Source organism: Ruditapes philippinarum, unplaced genomic scaffold (genome assembly GCF_026571515.1).
Source record: "Ruditapes philippinarum isolate M1 unplaced genomic scaffold, ASM2657151v2 ctg6648_1_1_1_1, whole genome shotgun sequence".
Taxonomy (NCBI): domain Eukaryota; kingdom Metazoa; phylum Mollusca; class Bivalvia; order Venerida; family Veneridae; genus Ruditapes; species Ruditapes philippinarum.
The window spans coordinates 1-22,610 of NW_026863551.1; the positions used below are offsets into that span (position 1 = coordinate 1).

Genomic DNA, 22,610 nt, shown 5'->3' on the forward strand with positions numbered 1-22,610 from the left:
AAAAATACAACTACATGCATACTTCGTTTGATTAAGTCAGTACACGAAGCTCATTATTTTGAAACAGAAATAGAATCTTTTCTGCATGTGACGAAGAACAATGTCGGAAACAATGCTGAATCACGCGGAGTTTTCGCGCACCATTAAACCATAAAGAGTGACGTTTTCTCGGTTATGACGCAAATGCTCTGTTTACACGGTAAAGATGAATGAAATCAAAGTAAAACTAAACAACAAAAATACATTTAGTTGACGTCTTTGATTTGGTTTCAAATAAAGGACTATAAAATTAAAAAGAAATTAATTAAAGCTTCTACAAAGTACGGCAGTAGTTGAAAAGTTTCGGTATTTCAGTCTTACCTAATCTAAGAAACTAAATATGTAAACAAATAGTAATTTAATGCTGGGAGTTGTTGACAAGTTGTTTTCCAATATATCAAGTAAAAGTCCACCTAAAATAAGTGAATTAATAGATACAAAAGCAAACAATACATTATTTATTATATATCATGGTTGTTGAAACCGAAAGTACAAAATGCAAACCTGTTGTCATTAAGTCGGATTTGTTTAAAATTGTACATCAGCGGGCATTTTTTTAATTAAAAAAGTATTTTCAGACACATTTTCAATCAAAATTGTGCCGAAACATACTTAATTTTCTTTTGGATGTCAAATATATACATTCGTTTTACATTTCACTCGCTGTTTCTGTTTACATCTGAAACAACGTGGTAGAACTACTTCCAATCCGTTATGTTTCCGAGCATGTTATAGATAATAGCCGATGACGTTCCGATTGGTAAATATTCCAATGTTGTTGATGTATTATATGCTTTAAGTCTTAATCTTTAAACAACAACACTATCTCAGTCAAATAAGGCCCGATTTATAACATGTTAACCATCTACTTTATTCAGAAATCTTCATTCTGTTGTAACACTGTTGAATTTACCACTTTAGAAACACAGTCATGACTGCTAGCGGTAAGTACATCTTTAATCCTTCCGCCAGGAAGAATATTTTAATGAGCAAGACAAGAGGCTCGAAAACACTAGAAAAGATGACAGTAAGATCAATTTATGTTTAAAGTTTGTGTTTCATCCAATAAATTCATGGTCAAATGTGTAACTAATATGTGTGAATATTGTTTTTATAGATGAATAGCTTCTTATCCTTGTCAATGTAAATGACTTGCTTCAGCCTATCAAAATATACCATAATTATAGAAAATATTATTAAAACAGAACGGTTGGAAATAGAAAGGACTTTTTCATATCTCAGATTAATAGTTGTCATTCAATTTCAGTTGTAAACATACTAGTATTTGATGTATGGGTATTATTATATTCAGTTGTAAATGCAAATCTATGTCAGTGCCATATGTTTGCATAAGTAACAATTCATTCGCAAACATGCTAGATTGAAATGAATTAATATAAAGTTCGTAATTCGAAATTCGTCTAAAGCAAGATTTAATATCAAGATTTTACCTACGATTGTCTATTTAAATACATGTATAGCAGTAGAAGTTTAATCACGTCAATGAGACTATGATTATGGAGACTATGATTATGGTTCCTACGTTAGAAATATGAAAACTATTATAAAGTTTTAGTTTTCAAAAAAGAAGATTCTGTGTCTCATACAAATAATGAATTCAGTAGTCAATCAAGAACATCTGTTAAAAATGTTTAGACAAATGTTAAGAGCACACAACCGTCCTTAATTAAAACAATTGAACTGTTTTAATCAAAATGTTTCATTTAATCAAAATGTTTCATTTACTTATAAACGATGTTTATAAAATATCGTTAAACTTGTAACACACTATTCCAGTTTCAATAAATAGATAATTATAAAAGAATTGTCGTGTTGATATCATATAAAAGAAAATAAAAAATGGAATTCATCGACCAAGTGTTTGGTGATTTATTTTGCTATTTATTTTATTGTTCAATGCCTTTATTAAAATTGTTTTAATAATTGAAAACAGCTTTTATGCTATATAAACAATATAATTTGAAAATAACTCGACTACAAATAACTTGTAGTAGTTAAATCATTTTATATGACTTTGCTTAGCAAAAAAAAAAATAATATATAGATGTTGAACATACTATCTTACTTCGTTTTTGTATACTTTTGTATAATAATATACGAATTTTTCTAGTTGCAAACTTTTAAATTGTATGCAGAATGTAAAGGAAGTTTTCTATCAAACATAGCCACGGTCAATTAGCTTTTCCTCGTTTGTCAGATTATGCAGTGAGTTTGTGACACAAAGCGAGTTTACCCATGTGAAAAGAAATGTTTCACAAACGTAATTGATTTGCATTAAATAACGTTACTTCATGATAACAAATTAGGGTAAGATCTAGTCATACAATCGAAACAAATTTTTCTCCACTGTTTTAGTACAGCCGATTTTAGAAGAGTGATAAGAGCCAATAATTTCATTAACATATTAACTGTTTCGCTTTTAGCACACATTTTTCTTCATTGATCGAAGATATATCATGTTTAATACAAACAATGATATAATAAATTTCAAAACGAAAAATCACTACACTCTTTATTTACAAACGTACTATTTTCTCGTACACTTTTAAAGGCCATTTATGATCCAGAAATTCTCTCAAAAGCTTGTTTGTGCACGTAAATAGTTTATATTTGCCAATTACGTATACCGTTACATTCTTCTGCTTTTTTTGGCAATCCGTACAGTGAATAGAATTTTAGTTTTTGTTACGATTTTACATTTTCCTAAATAAGTGAAATATATTCGTTTCTGAGGCATGATGCGCCTTTTATAAAGTGTTTTTAAAATACAAATTTATTTATTGACACAACAATATACTATGTTTTTATTAAATAAATCGTTTGGTTGATCTGTTGTATAAATGTGTTCAAATTCTTGACATGGAGTATACATATTTTGTTCTGCAATTTTGATTTTATTCTCTTGTCCCCTTCCCCAACACCTCTTTACATTTTGGGCCTATTAATTAATCGTCTCTTGATTTCATTGTCAGTTTCTATTATTTCTTATAATATTTTTATTATAGTAATCAACCTATTCTTGCTGCCTTCTGCACTGTCCTGTTTTAAATTTGGGTCCTGTTGGGCTCCTTTCGGTGATCCTGTGTTGCTGTTTCGTCTGGGGGTTGCGTTCATTGAACGCCGCCCTTCCTTGTTGATTTTGTTTATCATATTTTACCACTGATTGTCAATCTACTTGCCTCTGTTATTTGTACCAATTGTATTCGCTTGTAAAAGATCCTCCATTTTAAGTGTATTAATATGTTATTTAATATATATCAGGCTTTTTCAATTTCCCACTGCGTTCAAAAGAATGAAAGCTTTTTTTAAGTTGAATTTAAATGCACATAAAATAAGACTGTTTTAGAAAATAAAATATATAAGCATTACTTCCTTTTTTATAATCGTATAAAATATTTTTGCATTCATATATCTTAATTTACCTTTCAATTATATTTAAATGAACGACAATTATCTTTTTCAGTCTTGATATTTAATCTCTTTTGAAGTCTTTATCAGTAATTCTAACACGACCCGCATTTTTCCCTATTAAACATAGAAGAACAAAAAGGGGTGTGTTATTATGCAACAGATGCACAGTTTGACGTTCTATATTTAGACATGTGACGTAATCATTATACACGTGACGTAACCACTAAAAATCCGACGAGCTGAAAATAAATTCGGAAACCAATTTTGCTTAACTATCAAGTACCTCAACATTTATTTGTTAATGTCGTGTTAGAATCGAAATAATATATCCAAATCGGTGATTTTATCGCTTGATAACATCACTGTTTGTCGTTCGGATGCGCATCATTATATCACTCGGCAACGCCCTCGTGATATAATTCCTCGCATCCGAACTCCAAACAGTGATGTTATTGAGCGATAAAATCACTGTTTGGGATATATTATTTCTTAAATAAAGGAAAACACCGCTTTATAAATTAAAATTGAATGTTAATGAAGACTTATGTCCTGTACAAATGTAAACAAGTCTAACAACCGAATGTTTAAAATATGGTGTACCTCTGACAGTTTAAACAAAACAATTATCGTTGTCAATACGTTACAGTCTTGTATTGCACCAATGAATTCATATTCATTTGAAAATTGAAGACAAAGATACATAAGATACTTATTCAGTTATTAGATGTTGCAATGTTATTTTGGGTAAAATACTGCTTTATACAATCACTATAAGTATCATTACATTACATAAACAATAATTTATATTATAATTGCAATACTTTAATCATCCTTGTACTATCTTTGTAATTACTTTTTTATCTATCATTGCAATACTTTAACAATTACTTTAACTTTAAATTTATTGTCAATAATATCACAAAGAAGTGTCTTCCATTTAATAAAAAATGTTAAGCAATCGCAAAAAAGATTAAAATGTTACTCTCAGAAATCAAAGCACTGAAAGTGCTGTATGCGGTAAACCGCAAAGGTAGTCAGACTATTCTCCCCCCTTTTGACACCGAAGGTACTTAAATTAACTGTTAAACCTACCGCCTGCCACACCATTTTACATACACTTTATACTGGGAGATATTTAACCGATTGAATTTACTTGAAACTCAACTGATAAGAAAAGCCTGTCGTCTGCTAGTTCGGAAACTGTTTATCGTTTATTCAAATGCCATGCGAAATTCAGCACAATTCAAATGCTATGAGGAATTCAGTGCCATTCAAATTCCATGTGGGATTCAGTGTGCTTCATATTCCATGTGTAATTCAGTGCAATTCATATTCCATGTATTAGTCAGTGTTAATCAAAGTCCGTGTAAATTCAACACAATTTCAATCCATGTACAGTTCTGTAATTTAATATCAAATTTGTATTTGTATTTATACCATGAGTAATTCAGTACCGGTATGTTGTAAATCAATCCATCTCTGAATATCTGAATACTGAACAAGGTTTGAAATGAAGTCTATTGGGTTATATAATATAGAAAAGACGGCAGTCCAAAAATAAATTATTAACAGACTTACTAGCAGAAACTGAAAAAAAGGCCTGCATGAAAAACATGTACAAGCCACGGCAACTGAAAAAGACCTGCATAAAATACATTTACCAGCCACAGCAACTGAAAAAAGACCTACATTAAATACATTTACCAGCCACAGGCTAACCATGTATCAAACAGTAAAATGCAATCTAATATTCCTGTGATTATACTGATATGTAAACAATATCAAAACATCCTTTTTCCTTCATTTAAACAAACCAAGCGAAAGAAGGTTTCGTACAAGGCAGTGATCGTTCAGGCTTAATTAACTCAGATACCGCTTAAACAGCAGTGCATGATCTTAAATATTTAATTACAATGCAATTGATAAACTGAAAAAAGTAAAATCGCACCTTATTCGTGGAAAATTGCACGCTTGTTGAAAACCTCTGTCTTCGTCTTGCAAAAATAATGTATGCAGATATTTGCATGCGTGATACTGCTGAACTCTCAATTTCCACTTCTTCACGACAAATACTTAATAAGCATTTGTAAAAACGTAAAAAACATAGAAATAATTGACATATATTTATTTGTATAAGTTGAGCCTAAAACAAAATGAAATAACACTTTTTAATACGAATAATCTGTTATCATATGTTATTCAACAACCTATCGTTTCTGATTTTACAAGAGTTGAAACTTTATAACTGCATTAGGTTGTGCGCTAGTGGATAATTGTACACTGCATAAGTATTAATTTTTGTTCAATGGCCGTTTTGCCGCTCTTGATAAATCACTCTTATCCTAAATGTTTAAATCTGATTTTATTGATTGAATTAGAAACTGACATCCGTTTTTTATTAAATAAATGCATTCATTTTTGACCAGCTTTTAGAATACAAAAAAAATGGGAAACAAAACTTTTTCATGTTCATGTATGACACATTTGGCTGCAAATGTATCCGAAATACGAGGTTATATTTTTTTCAGTTATTTTGTTATATTTTCAGGTCATTGTTATTGCTTTAAAACTAATAATATTTTACTTTTTTAACATCTTTGTCTGATCTCATTATTATTGTGATATCTTTGTCATTTAACATGACCCTAAATTGGAAATAAAAGCTATTCTATTAGTTTTTGTTCTAAACGAGGTGATAGAATTACCTTCCCTATACAACTTTTGCACTGACGTATTAAATAGGAAGTATATATTCATTTTGAATAATTATTATCTATCTCTATGATGTTTTGTGTAATGAAAAACGATGAAGCGCTTACAGATGGCATGTTGCTTCATTGCATATAATTGTCAGTCATTGTCCAACACTTCTGTCTCTTGTCCGCGGACCAAAATAAAATGATGTTGATTTAATTAAATGCATCCTTTTAGTTAGTATTAAGTATTCTTTTGACGAAAAATAGCAATAAGTATTAATTATTTTTTCTAAAATTGTGAAATGTCGATTCTCAGATATAAAAGTAGCAATCTTTACTACGCTGGAATTAAAATAACTCTTTTTCCTCCTTTAAACTTTTATTTCTTTAATTTTTCAACATAATAATCCTTTACTTTTAACGAACTAAAACGAAATAACAAAAACAAGATAACAATTCCTTTTAATATATACCACGTTTTGCATGTAAAAGTCATGAAAATCATGTAAATATTATTAAACATAAACCCGCCGGTGAAAAACCCGGCGGTTACAACAAATACCCGGCGGTCACAACAATTTAGTGCCAAGCCGTCGGATAATAACAAAATACACAATAATATTATCGCGTTCTTCGCGACAATTAAGTCGATAGGGGTAACTTATTTCAAATGAATGTATTTTTTCTTCATATTAGTAAACTCGTTTTCATTTGCATTCATATATCTTAATTTCTCTTTTAAATACATGTTTATCACCAACTATCGGTTATAATATGAAATTTCTTTTCACATCATCTAGTCCTGTATAAACTGAAATAATTCTTTAAGAAACGAAAGACACATAGCAGGAAACTTTAGGTACGGAAAGAGTTATAATTTATAAATCCTTAAACAAATACAACATATTTCATATTAATTAAAATGAAAATATGAGCCGAAATGTAAAAAATACATATAAAACTGTTTTGACTGAATCTAACATAATCTTAATATTTAGTCTGAATAGATACATATTTCAAATTAATCTAATTCTTAATCAAATTTATTTTAATGACAAATATAGTGAGTATGGTGAGACATGTTTGAAACATTTAAAAATGATATATGTTCATTAGTATTTTCAGAATTGTAATCATTTTTGAAGTAAAAAAGAAATTCTAATTTGTATGTGAGTTGTATCATATGACATATTGTGTTGTTTAATCTATCCTTCTCTCAATGCTGGCTATTAATAATAATATTATAAACAAGAAATCTTAAAGAAAAAAATGTACACGCCCAACGGGGGACTCGAACCCACGACCCTCAGATATCAGAGGTTCTTCAGCCTTAAAAGTCTGATGCTCTACCGACTGAGCTAGCCGGGCGCTTTATATCAATCGCATATTTTAACTGTGAACATTATCAATAAAGTCGGCAAGTCAACCCGATAACCACGTGTGTAGTTTGTGACAACATTTCACGTCTTGAGGCAAGTTAAATGTTATAGTTCGTGTTTAATTATAGGTGTAATTTAGATTTTAACACAATATTTAAATTTCATTTTTTTCAAACTTAGTTGTTTCTGTCGGAAGTAATAAGCAAAGTTAGACACTATGAAATACATGATTGTATAATTTATGTGGAGAATTAATAGCAAAACTTAACTACACACTGTGTCAAATGCAACAGTTACGAAAATGAATTGTCTATCTGAATGAAATTGTGTACTAAATATTTAAAGCTAATTTAAAAATATTATTTGTCATTTATTCGTTATTACCTTGAGAAAATGATTCAGAATAAAGGTAATGGTATGATTGTATATAAAAATGAATATACAACCCATATGATGCTGTGAAATTAAAATTTGTAAAATCATTCTTATAGAAACAGTTGTGAGATTGTCATAAGGTGGTTATCATTTATACATAAAATGCGAATAAATACTGCTTGATGTTAATTTCTCTATCCTTGTGTTTCCAGTCTGTTTCAGTATTTATTAATAAAAAAAAGCTATTAAGCTTTTTTTGTCATATACATGTTTTGTATTGTTTTTTTTTTCTTTGGTTGTTTTTTTTTCTTTCTTTTTATGCATTCAAAGTCTTTATAATAGACACTTTTAATACAATTTCACTTCATTTACAGAGTTTGAGTATTGAAACGGATAGACTAATTATAATTTAAGTAAACAAAAGTAAGCTGTTTTCAGATTCTCCAATAAAATAGCTTTTCAGATGGACAACATGTCACCGAGCTTTAAAGAATTTATTTACTTTTAACTGCAAATGATAGTGCCATGAATATCATATTCTTTTTATTTTTATCATTTTTCATTCACCCAATAGATAACGTGTCAATGAGCCAGTCTATATTCTAATGACGGGAACCAAATTTGGACAGGGAACAAGGATATGACTAAAATACACAACGGGGATTTTTTGGGAGCAACGGACGCAACAGACATTGTTTGATCATAATTTTGTTTGGTAATTTAAGCAAAACGTATGCTTATTCATAAAACAATGACCATTTCAGTAATAAAACAGAATAATTGAGTGAAAAGTAAGTTTGTTTAAAAATATATCACAGGTTGTGAAGGATTCTATACTGAAAAAAGGCCACGAAATGGTCATATTCTTGGCGCAACGGAGATAATTTTCTATAAAGGGAACAAAATATTATTATAAATAATAATTATCAAATTGAGATACATTGTATAATATTAAATCAAGAATCAACATTAAAGTTTGTTGTAATTTTAATAGAAAATTTTATTTTAATGTTTGAAAGGTTAAACATGCCTGCGAAATCGACTTATTTGGGGTCTCATCGCAACGGAGATGATTTTGTATAAAGAGCACAATGAATGTTTATAAACTAAAATTATCAAACTAAAATTTATTCTCTCTATGTATAAATATAGAATATAGTATCATAATTTTGTAAATGTAATGTTATCAAAAATAACTGGGCATATCAAGTTAAAAGTATTTTGGACTGCTGGTTTTTCATATGTTTGGAACAACCCATCCTATGTTGATCTAGGTAAATTTCATCTACTTTTTAAAGCTCGACTAATTGATACTTTTAAACAAAACTGGTTTCAACGATTGCAAGAATGTGAAACATTATTTATGTATAAGCAATTTAAAATAGAATTTAGATTTGAACCATATTTAGATTTATTGCCATTCAAGTTTCGAAATGCTTTATCAAAATTAAGATTATCTTCACATAAACTGGCTATTGAAACTGGACGCTATTCTAGAAACAGAGTTGAACGAAATGAGCGTTATGTTATTTTTTGTCAAAACAGAGATATTGAAGATGAATACCATTTTGTTATATCATGTCCGTTGTACGAAGATTTTAGAAAACAATATATCAAAGCATATTTTTATAGAAGACCAAATTTTATTAAATTTACAGAGCTTTTTAAGAGTGATAATCAAGCTATAATTAGAAATCTTTCCAAATTTATTTACAATGCTTTTATACTTAGAAAGTCTTTGCTATGTTAACTTTGCCAATTTTATGGAAGGAATTTACTTCACTTTGATTTTGTTTATGATATTGATTCATATATATGTAAACATCTTATTCATCCTCCACAAACAATATGTTGACAATGTAAATTGTGTTCACTGTTTGTTAAATCACATGATAAAATTATGATATTTATGTATATGCAATTGTATGACAAAAAACTGTACTGTTTACGTCAATAAAATTATCTATCTATCTATCTATCATAATGGAAGTTGTCAAGGCTGGTTTGGTTCATTACATGTGATTGTTCAGATAATTTGGCGGCGTCTTTGATGTGCAACATCAGCATTTAACTTGCTTTCTGTTAATATGTATCTTCACATTTGAAAGACTTGTTTAATCTTATATTTTCGAGTGGTCATTTTCCGTCAACTTGGATGGAGGTTGTTCAAAAAAGGTGACGAAAACGTTTTGGATAATTACAGGGGAATTACGTTAGTAAGCGTGTTATCAAAGATTTTTACGTCTGTAATAAATACTAGACTAACAGACTGGTGCGCGGCAAATGACATCATCACCGATTCGCAATTTGGATTTAAAAAAGGTTTCTCTACAACAGACGCAATATTTTGTCTTCACGGATTAATTGAAAATAGTTTAAATTGTGGAAAACGTTTTTATACAACATTCATTGATATGAAAAAATGCTTCGACAGCGTATATAGAAATGCACTGTGGCTTAAAAATATATAAATTGGGTGTTAACGGTAAAATGTTAAGAATCGTGAGATCAATGTACGATCAAGTGAGGTGCCGTGTTAAACATTTAAATAAGTACTCCGAATTTATGGAAATACTAGTAGGTTTAAAGCAAGGAGAAATATGTTCTCCATTATTCTGGTCAATGTTTGTAGAAGACTTAGAATTATACTTAAGCTCTCGTCCAGGCAGTGGTCTTGATTTCGGAGATATTACGTTAATTCTCTTTCTCTACGCCGACGATATGGTTTTAATGTCTAACTTGATAGAAGATCTTCAACAAAGATTAAATGACCTTCATACATACTGTGATCGATGGGGATTAAAAGTGAACATTGACAAAACTAAAGTGATGGTATTTCGACGGAGGGAAAGACTGAAAAAAAGCGAACAATGGACTTATGACAAATGCTAGTTGGAAAATTGCTTAAAGCAATGAATACCTTAATATCAAATACTAAAGACTTTGATTTTACACCAAAAACTATGTGCAGCCTTTTTGACGCTTTATGTGTTTCTATTTTGAATTACTCTGCTAAAGTATGGGGTTATACAAAATGTCAAGAAATTGAGAGAATACATCTTAAATTTTGCAAACATATTTTAAATGTTAAATTGTCCACTAGTTATGTAGGTGTATACGGTGAACTTGCACGTTTTCCTTTATATATTAATCGCTATATCAGAATTATTAAATTCTGGCTTAAAATTTTGAATACGAAAAATTGCGTAATTAGAAAAAATTATGATTTGATGCTGGAAGATGAAAAGGTAAACTGGGCTCATAACGTAAAGAAATTATTATATAGCTATGGATTCGGCTATATTTGGTAATCACCACTAATGTTGATATTAACTGTTTCATTACATTTTTTAAGCAGCGGTTAAGAGATACTTTTGTGCAAGACTGGAGTAGTAGTTTGACTAACAATAGTGTTTTATTTGTGTATAAGAATGTTAAACAAGACTTTGTGTATGAGGATTACCTGAGTGTTGTTAGATCAAAAAAGTATAGACAAGTTTTAACAAAGTTTAGACTCTCTTCACATAAACTACGTATTGAGTCCGGTAGATACGGACAGAATAGTATAGAAAGGAGCGAGAGAGTTTGCGAAGTATGTGGATCAAATGACATTGAAGATGAATATCATTTTATTTTAACATGTGCAAAGTATAAAAGTGTAAGAAAACGATATATAGACAGTTATTATTACTATTACGAACGTCCTAGTGTGTTTAAACTCACTCAGTTGTTTAAATCAAAGAATGTACACACTTTGAACAATCTAGCATGCTATCTGAATTGTGCATTGAAAATAAGGAGTAATTTGTTAACATAGTCTCATTGTATCTGTAATAGTAATATATTCCAAAGAAGTACTATAGTTTATTGCTTTTGTTTCAATATTATATTGCTCTAGAAATACTTAGTAGCCTGAAAAGTATAACAAGTTCATTTCTCTTTCCGGGATAACAATTGTTCGATATTTTAAGAAAATAATATATTATTAATTGAAATCCGACTTTGTATAAATAACCATTATATTATATCACTCTCATGATAAATAATTATGTACTAATGTGTATAAATATTTATATAAGAATATTCATACTTTTGTAATGTTTATGTGATACCTTGATATATACTGTATTTCTGTTAAGATGAGGAGCATATGCTCAAGTCTGAAAATAATAAAATATTTGTTCTGTTCTGTTCTGTAATAATATTTCTTTCTGCTTCAAATTTCAGAAGTAATAGACTAATTTTTTAACTATTGTCGGTCTACAATACTATGTGTCGCGAATGATCGCGATTATCTCCTTTTGTTATTATTTGAATAGAGATTAGGATTATTAAATTGATAAATAGTTACCTACCGGCTCTTTTGTTAAAAGCGGTCTAGTAAATCACTTACCGATCGCTTAACAGGTCTGCAAATATATACCGACCTGTTTTTGTTCTATTGTTCTCTAAACAATAGAAAATTTGTGAAGTCGAGAAACTCGTGCATTACAGTAAACAATATTCACCGTAAAATAACGCTGAATTATGGGGGGGTGGATAATGACCACTTTGAATAGGAAAAAGGGTCGATATATATTTTAAAGATTTATAGAAATAAATTAGCGCATACGGCTGTAAGGACCCTCATAACATATATTCCAGATTATTTGTGAGAAAAACGAACTGGGTTGAAGTTTTGTGTTTCGTCGATATTAATGAGTATAACAACGGACATTTAGCCTTTCTTTATAGTTTGCTTTTCGGTATACCTAACACATTTGCCGAACTATATAGCTTAATAAGATACTAGTTTTCGGTATTTATTTCCACAACTATGTCTGAATTTGCGCAATCCTGCATTATTTTAACAATTCTGCATTATGGGATATATACGACGATTATATTATTGGTGCATATCAAATCAAAGTCAACTTCTGCATCTTTCTTTCCCAAAATATTACTTTCAGTGAGAGTATAGGTCATCTTAAGTATAAGACCGTTTTTCCCATTTTTCCCCAGTTATTTTTACATTACAATTTTAATTTTGTATACCAGTACCAAGAAAACGACTTGCGCTTCCATTCTAGACCGCGTGCTCACATGCGGTCTTATAACGGATGATGCTAATTAAGAATACACCGAAAGAAAATTCTTCCAAACATGGATGAAATTCTAAGAACATTTAAAATCAGCCATCATAAAAAACAACAACAACAAAAGCTTACGTTATCAAATGTCAATAGAATCTATCAAACAACTAATTAGTTACTATGTAAAGGTACAAATATATATTGCTTATATGAGCTAGAAATCCTCAATGAGTTTGCGTAAAAAGTACATCGTTTTTTCTTAATAAAAGAAGGCATGATGTGCCTTTTATAAAGCATTTTTCGGAATACAAATTTATTTATTGACACAACAAAATACTATGTTTGTATAAAATAAATCTGGTTGATCTGTTTCATAAATGTGTTCAAGTATTTGACATGGAGTATGCATATTTTGTTCTGCAATTTTGATTTTATTTGTATTGACCTTCTTGTTTCCTTCCCCAACACCTCTTTACATTTTGGGCCTATTAATTAATCGTCTCTTAATTTCATTGTCAGTTTCTATTATTTCCTATTATATTTCTATTATAGGAATCAACCTTTTCTTGCTGCCTTCTGCACTGTCCTGTTTTAATTTGGGTCTTGTTGGGCTCCTTGCCGGTGATCCTGTGTTGCTGTATCGTCCGGGGGTTGCGTTCATTGAACGCCGCCCTACTTTGTTGATTTTGTTTATCATATTTTACCACTGATTATCAATCTACTTGCCTCTGTTATATGTACTTATTGTATTCACTTGTAAAAGTTCCTCCATTTTAAGTGTATAAATATCTTATTTAATATATATCAGGCTTCATCAATTTCCCACTGCTTTCAAAAAATGAAAGTTTTTATTAAGTTGAATCTATATGCACATAAAATGATACTGTTTTAGAAAAAAATAATATATAAGCATTACTTCTTTTTTTATAATCGTATAAAATATTTTTGCATTCATATATCTTAATTTGCCTTTCAATTATATTTAAATTAACGACAATAATCTTTTCAGTCTTTAGATTTCATCTCTTTTGAAGTCTTTAGTCAGAGTATTTATCAGTAAATAAAGGAAAACGTCGCTTCATAATTTCCCTTGAGAAATTAGAATTGAATGTTAATGACGACTTATGTCCTGTGCAAATGTAAACAAGTGTAACAACCGAATGTTTAAAATATGGTGTACCCCTGACAGTTTAAACAAAACAATTATCGTTGTGAATACGTTACAGTCTTGTATTGCACCAATGAATTCATATTCATTTGAAAATTGAAGACAAAGATACATAAGATACTTATTCAGTTATTAGATGTTGAAATGTTATTTTGGGTGAAATACTGCTTTATACAATCACTATATATAAATATCATTACAATACATAAACAATAATTTATATTATAATTGCAATACTTTATTTTTACTGTCAGTGCAATACATCTACAATTACTTTAATCATCCTTGTACTATCTTTGTAATTACTTTTTTTATCTATCATTGCAATACTTTAACAATTACTTTAACTTTAAATTTATTGTCAATAATATCACAAAGAAGTGTCTTCCATTTAATAAAAATGTTAAGCAATCGCAACAAAGATTAAAATGTTACTCTAAGAAATCAAAGCACTGAAAGTGCTGTATGCGGTAAGCCGCAAAGGTAGTCAGACTTTTCTCCCCCCTTCTGACACCGATGGTACTTAAATTAACTGTTACACCTACCGTTGCCACACCATTTTTTACATACAATTTATACTGGGAGATATTTAACCGGTTGAATTTACTTGAAACTCAACTGATAAGAAAAGCCTGTCGTCTGCTAGTTCGGAAACTGTTTATCGTTTATTCAAATGCCATGCGAAATTCAGCACAATTCAAATGCTATGAGGAATTCAGTGCCATTCAAATTCCATGTGTAATTCAGTGCAATTCAGATTCCATGTATTAGTCAGTGTTAATCAAACTCCGTGTAAATTCAACACAATTTCAATCCATGTACAGTTCTGTAATTTAATATCAAATTTGTATTTATACCATGAGTAATTCAGTTCCGGTATGTTGTAAATCAATCCATCTCTGAATATCTGAATACTGAACAAGGTTTGAAATGAAGTATATTGGGTTATATAATATAAAAAAAACGGCAGTCCAAAAATAAATTATTTACAGACCTACTAGCAGAAACTGAAAAAAGGCCTGCATGAAAAACATTTACAACCCACAGCAACTGAAAAAAGACCTGCATAAAATACATTTACCAGCCACAGCAACTGAAAAAAGGTCTGCATGAAATACATTTACCAGCCACAGCAACTGAAAAAAGACCTACATTTAATACATTTACCAGCCATAGGCTGATTATACTGTTATGTAAACAATATCAAAACATCCTTTATCCTTCATTTAAACAAACCAAGCGAAAGAAGGTCTCGTACAAGGCAGTGATCGTTCATGCTTAATTAACTCAGACACCGCTTAAACAGCAGTGCATGATCTTAAACATTTAATAACAATGCAATTGATAAACTGAAAAAAAGTAAAATCGCACCTTATTCGTGGAAAATTGCACGCTTGTTGAAAACCTCTGTCTTCGTATTGCAAAAATAATGTATGCAGATATTTTCATGCGTGATACTGCTGAACTCTCAATTTCCACTTCTTCACGACAAATACTTAATAAGCATTTGTAAAAGCGTAAAAACATAGAAATAATTGACATATATTTATTTGTATAAGTTGAGCCTAAAACAAAATGAAATAACACTTTTTAATACGAATAATCTTTTATCATATGTTATTCAACAACCTATCGTTCTGATTTTATTAGAGTTGAAACTTTATAACTGCATTAGGTTGTGAGCTAGTGGATTATTGTACACTGCATAAATATTAATTTTTGTTCAATGGCCGTTTTGCCGCTCTTGATAAATCACTCTTATCCTAAATGTTTAAATCTGATTTTATTGATTGAATTAGAAACTGACATCCGTTTTTTATTAAATAAATGCATTCATTTTTGACCAGCGTTTAGAATACAAAAAAATGGGAAAAAAACTTTTTCATGTTCATGTATGACACATTTGGCTGCAAATGTATCCGAAATACGAGGTTATATTTTTTCAGTTATTTTGTTATATTTTCAGGTCATTGTTATTGCTATAAAACTAATAATATTTTACTTTTTTAACATCTTTGTTTGATCTCATTATTATTGTGATATCTTTGTCATTTAACATGACCCTAAATTGGAAATAAAAGCTATTCTATTAGTTTTGGTTCTAAACGAGGTGATAGAATTACCTTCCCTATACAACTATTGCACTAACGTATTAAATAGGAAGTATATATTCATTTTGAATAATTATTATCTATCTCTCTTATGTTTTGTGTAAGCGCTTGGAGATGGCATGTTGCTTCATTGCATATAATTGTCAGTCATTGTCCAACACTTCTGTCTCTTGTCCGCGGACCAAAATAAAATGATGTTGATTTAATTAAATGCATCCTTTTAGTTAGTATTAAGTATTCTTTTGAAGAAAAATAGCAATAAGTATTAATTATTCTTTCTAAAATTGTGAAATGTCGATTCTCAGATATTAATGTAGCAATCTTTACTACGCTGGAATTAAAATAACTCTTTTTCCTCCTTTAAACTTTTATTTCTTTAATTTTTCAACATAATAATCCTTTACTTTTAACGAACTAAAACGAACTAACAAAAACAAGATAACAATTCCTTTTATATACCACGTTTTGCATGTAAAAGTCATGAAAATCATGTAAATATAATTAAACATAAACCCGCCGGTGAAAAACCCGGCGGTTACAACAAATACCCGGCGGTCACAACAATTTAGTGCCAAGCCGGCGGATAATAACAAAATACACAATAACATTATCGCGTTCTTCGCGACAATTAAGTCGATAGTGGTAACTTATTTCAAATGAATGTATTTTTTTCTTCATATTAGTAAACTCATTTTCATTTGCATTCATATATCTTAATTTCTCTTTTTAATACATTTTTATCACCAACTATCGGTTGTAATATGAAATTTCTTTTCCAATCATCTAGTCCTGTATAAACTGAAATATTCTTTAAGAAACGAAAGACACATAGCAGGAAACTTTAGGTACGGGAAGAGTTATAATTTATAAATCCTTAGAATAAATACAACAGATTTCATATTAATTAAAATGAAAATATGAGCCGAAATGTAAAAAAAAACATAATTTATTATATAAAACTGTTTTGACTGAATCTAACATAATCTTAATATTTAGTCTGAATAGATAAATATTTCAAATTAACCTAATTCTTAATCAAATTTATTTTAATGACAAATATAGTGAGAATGGTGAGACATGTTTGAAACATTTAAAAATGATATATGTTCATTAGTATTTTCAGAATTGTAATCATTTTTTAAGTAAAAAATAAATTCTAATTTGTGTGTTGTATCATATGACAAATTGTGTTGTTTAATCTATCCTTCTCTCAATGCTGGTTATTAATAATATTATTATAAACAAGAAATCTTAAAGAAAAAAATGTTCACGCCCAACGGGGGACTCGAACCCACGACCCTCAGATATCAGAGGTTCTTCAGCCTTAAAAGTCTGATGCTCTACCGACTGAGCTAGCCGGGCCCTTTATATCAATCGCATATTTTAACTGTGAACAATATCAATAAAGTCGGTCAGTCAATCAGATAACCACGTGTGTACTTTGTGACAACATTTCACGTCTTGAGGCAAGTTAAATGTTATAGTTCGTTTTTAATTATCGGTGTAATTTAATTTTTAACACAATATTTGAATTTCATTTTTTTCAAACTTAGTTGTTTCTGTCAGAAGTAATAAGCAAAGTTAGACACTTTGAAATACATGATTGTATAAATTTATGTGGAGAAATAATAGCAAAACTTAACTACAAACACATTGTGTCAAATGCAACAGTTACGAAAATGAATTGTCTATCTGAATGAAATTGTGTACTAAATATTTAAAGCTAATTTAAAAATATTATTTGTCATTTATTCGTTATTACCTTGAAAAATGATTTCAAAATAAAGGTAATGGTATGATTTTATATAAAAAAATGAATATATAACCCAATACGATGCTGTGAAATTAAAATTTGTAAATCATTCTTATAGAAACAGTTGTGAGATTGTCATAAGGTGGTTATCATTTATACATAAATGCGAATAAATACTGCTTGATGTTAATTTCTCTATCCTTGTGTTTCCAGTCTGTTTCAGTATTTATTAATAAAAAAAAGCTATTAAGCTTTTTTTGTCATATACATGTTTGTATTGGTTTTTTTTCTTTGGTTGTTTTTTTTTCTTTCTATTTTTATGCATTCAAAGTCTTTATAATAGACACTTTTAATACAATTTCACTTCATTTACAGAGTTTGAGTATTGAAACGGATAGGCTAATTATAATTAAAGTAAACAAAAGTAAGCTGTTTTCAGATTCTCCAATAAAATATCTTTTCAGATGGACAAACATGTCACCGAGCTTTAAAGAATTTATTTACGTTTAACTGCAAATGATAGTGCCATGAATATCATTTTTTTTATTTTTATCATTTTTTATTTACCCAATATATAACCGTGTCAATGAGCCAGTCTATATTATAATGACTTGAACCAAAGTTGGACAGGGAACAAGGATATGACTAAAATACACAACGGGGATTTTTTTGGGAGCAACGGGCGCAACAGACATTGTTTTATCATAATTTTGTTTTTGGTAATTCAAGCAAAACGTATGCTTATTCATAAAACAATGACCATTTCAGTATTAAAACAGAATAATTGAGTGAAAAGTATGTTTGTTTAAAAATATATCACAGGTTGTGAAGGATTCTATACTGAAAAAAGCCACGAAATGGTCATATTCTTGGCGCAACGGAGATGATTTTGTATAAAGAGCACAATGAATGTTTATAAACTAAAATTATCAAACTAAAATTTATTCTCTCTATGTATAAATATAGAATATAGTATCATAATGGAAGTTGTCACGGCTGGTTTGGTTCATTACATGTGATTGTTCAGATAATTTGGCGGCGTCTTTGATGTGCAACATCAGCATTTAACTTGCTTTCTGTTAATATGTATCTTCACATTTGAAAGACTTGTTTAATCTTATATTTTCGAGTGGTCATTTTCCGTCAACTTGGATGGAGGTTGTTCAAAAAAGGTGACGAAAACGTTTTGGATAATTACAGGGGAATAACGTTAGTAAGCGTGTTATCAAAGATTTTTACGTCTGTAATAAATACTAGACTAACAGACTGGTGCGCGGCAAATGACATCATCACCGATTCGCAATTTGGATTTAAAAAAAGGTTTCTCTACAACAGACGCAATATTTTGTTTTTCACGGATTAATTGAAATAGTTTAAATTGTGGGAAACATTTTTTATACAACATTCATTGATATGAAAAAATGCTTCGACAGCGTATATAGAAATGCACTGTGGCTTAAAATATATTAAATTGGGTGTTAACGGTAAAATGTTAAGAATCGTGAGATCAATGTACGATCAAGTGAGGTGCCGTGTTAAAACACTTAAATAAGTACTCCGAATTCATGGAAATACTAGTAGGTTTAAAGCAAGGAGAAATATGTTCTCCATTATTCTGGTCAATGTTTGTAGAAGACTTAGAATTATACTTAAGCTCTCGTCCAGGCAGTGGTCTTGATTTCGGAGATATTACGTTAATCTTCTTTCTCTACGCCGACGATATGGTTTTAATGTCTAACTCGATAGAAGATCTTCAATAAAGTTTAAATGACCTTCACACATACTGTGATCGATGGGGATTAAAAGTGAACATTGACAAAACTAAAGTGATGGTATTTCGACGGAGGGGAAGACTGAAGATAGCGAACAATGGACTTATGACGGAAAACGTCTGGAGATAGTGGATAACTTTAATTACTTAGGCACGGTCTTTAATTATAACGGTCGTTGTGATTCGAATGTGCAAATGCTAGTTGGAAAATCGCTTAAAGCAATGAATACCTTAATATCAAAAAATACTAAAGACTTTGATTTTACACCAAAAACTATGTGCAGCCTTTTTGACGCTTTTTGTGTTTCTATTTTAAATTACTCTGCTGAAGTATGGAATTATACAAAATGTCAAGAAATTGAGAGAATACATCTTAAATTTTTCAAACATATTCTAAATGTTAAATTGTCCACTAGTAATGTAGGTGTATACGGTGAACTTGCACGTTTTCCTTTATATATTAATCGCTATATCAGAATTATTAAATTCTGGCTTAAAATTTTGAACACGAAAAATTGCGTAATTAGAAAACTTTATGATTTGATGCTGGAAGATGAAAATGTAAACTGGGCTCATAACGTAAAGAAATTATTATATAGCTATGGATTCGGCTATATTTGGGACTCACCACAAAATGTTGATATTAACTGTTTCATTACATGTTTTAAGCAGCGGTTAAGAGATACTTTTGTGCAAGACTGGAATAGTAGTTTGACTAACAATAGTGTTTTATTTGTGTATAAGAATGTTAAACAAAACTTTGTGTATGAGGTTTACCTGAGTGTTGTTAGATCAAAAAAGTGTAGACAAGTGTTACTCTCTTCACATAAACTACGTATTGAGTCCGGTAGATACGGACAGAATAGGATAGAAAGGAGCGAGAGAGAGTTTGCGAAGTATGTGGATCAAATGACATTGAAGATGAATATCATTTTATTTTAACATGTGCAAAGTATAAAAGTGTATGAAAACGATATATAGACAGTTATTATTACTATTACGAACGTCCTAGTGTGTTTAAACTCACTCAGTTGTTTAAATCAAAGAATGTACACACTTTGAACAATCTAGCATGCTATCTGAATTGTGCATTGAAAATAAGGAGTAATTTGTTAACATAGTCTCATTGTATCTGTAATAGTAATATATTCCAAAGAAGTACTATAGTTAATTGCTTTTGTTTCAATATTATATTGCTCTAGAAATACTTAGTAGCCTGAAAAGTATAACAAGTGCATTTCTCTTTCCGGGATAACAATTGTTCGATATTTTAAGAAAATAATATAATTGAAATCCGACTTTGTATAAATAACCATTATATTATCACTCTCATGATAAATAATTATGTACTAATGTGTATATATATTTATATAAGAATATTCATACTTTTGTAATGTTTATGTTATACCTTGATATATACTGTATTTCTGTTAAGATGAGGAGCATATGCCCAAGTCTGAAAATAATAAAATATTTGTTCTGTTCTGTTCTGTAATAATATTTCTTTCTGCTTCAAATTTTAGAAGTAATAGACTAATTGTTTAACTATTGTCGGTCTACAATACTATGTGTCGCGAATGATCGCGATTATCTCCTTTGTTATTATTTGAATAGAGATTAGGATTATTAAATTGATAAATAGTTACCTACCGGCTCTTTTGTTAAAAGCGGTCTAGTAAATCACTTACCGACCGCTTAACAGGTCTGCAAATATATACAAACCTGTTTTTGTTCTATTGTTCCTTATACAATAGAAAATTTGTGAAGTCGAGAAACTCGTGCATTACAGTAAACAATATTCACCGTAAAATAACGCTGAATTATGGGGTGGGGGGATAATGACCACTTTGAATAGGAAAAATGGTCGATATATATTTTAAAGATTAATAGAAATAAATTAGCGCATACGGCTGTAAGGACCCTCATAACATATATTCCAGATTATTTGAATGTGAGAAAAACGAACTGGGTTGAAGTTTTGTGTTTCGTCGATATTAATGAGTATAACAACGGACATTTAGCCTTTCTTTATAGTTTGCTTTTCGGTATACCTAACACATTTGCCGAACTATATAGCTTAATAAGATACTAGTTTTCGGTATTTATTTCCACAACTATGTCTGAATTTGCACAATCCTGCATTATTTTAACAATTCTGCATTATGGGATATATACGACGATTATATTATTGGTGCATATGAAATCAATGTCAACTTCTGCATCTTTCTTTCCCAAAATATTACTTTCAGTGAGAGTATAGTTTATCCTAAGTATAAGACCGTTTTTCCAATTTTCCCCCAGTTATTTTTACATTTCAATTTTAATTTTGTATACCAGTACCAAGAAAACGACTTGCGCTTCCATTCTAGACCGCGTGCTCACATGCGGTCTTATAACGGATGATGCTAATTAAGAATACACCGGAAGAAAATTCTTCCAAACATGGATGAAATTCTAAGAATATTTAAAATCAGCCGTCATAAAAAAGAACAACAACAAAACCCAACTTACATAACGTGTAACTACATGTATTACTAATATTTATTCATAGAACCCCGTCTTTTACTTTCCTTTGAATATATTGTATATTTAATAATATAAAAATAGCCTGATCATCTATTACCATGAAATTTATTATATATAAAGATAATATGTTCCGTTTTTATGATTAGAAAACATTTTTATCTTCCTCAGTATTTGTTTACATTATTAATAATTATGTAATGTATTCATATATCAAAATAATGATCTCTCATTTCCCTACTCGAAAAGTTATGTTTTAATTTTCTGTGACTCAACTCAACAAGTACATTA

The 22,610-nt window shown here is 29.8% G+C and overlaps 2 non-coding genes across 2 annotated transcripts; both read right to left on the reverse strand.

Annotated features, from left to right (window-relative positions):
* Positions 1 to 7,443: 7,443 nt before the first annotated feature.
* On the reverse strand, positions 7,444 to 7,535 carry Trnak-uuu (transfer RNA lysine (anticodon UUU)). The gene is given in 2 exon segments: positions 7,444 to 7,479; positions 7,499 to 7,535. It is a non-coding gene; the product is annotated as a tRNA-Lys (tRNA).
* Positions 7,536 to 17,542: 10,007 nt separating this feature from the next.
* Trnak-uuu (transfer RNA lysine (anticodon UUU)) lies at positions 17,543 to 17,634 on the reverse strand. Its single transcript is given in 2 exon segments — positions 17,543 to 17,578; positions 17,598 to 17,634. It is a non-coding gene; the product is annotated as a tRNA-Lys (tRNA).
* Positions 17,635 to 22,610: the final 4,976 nt, after the last annotated feature.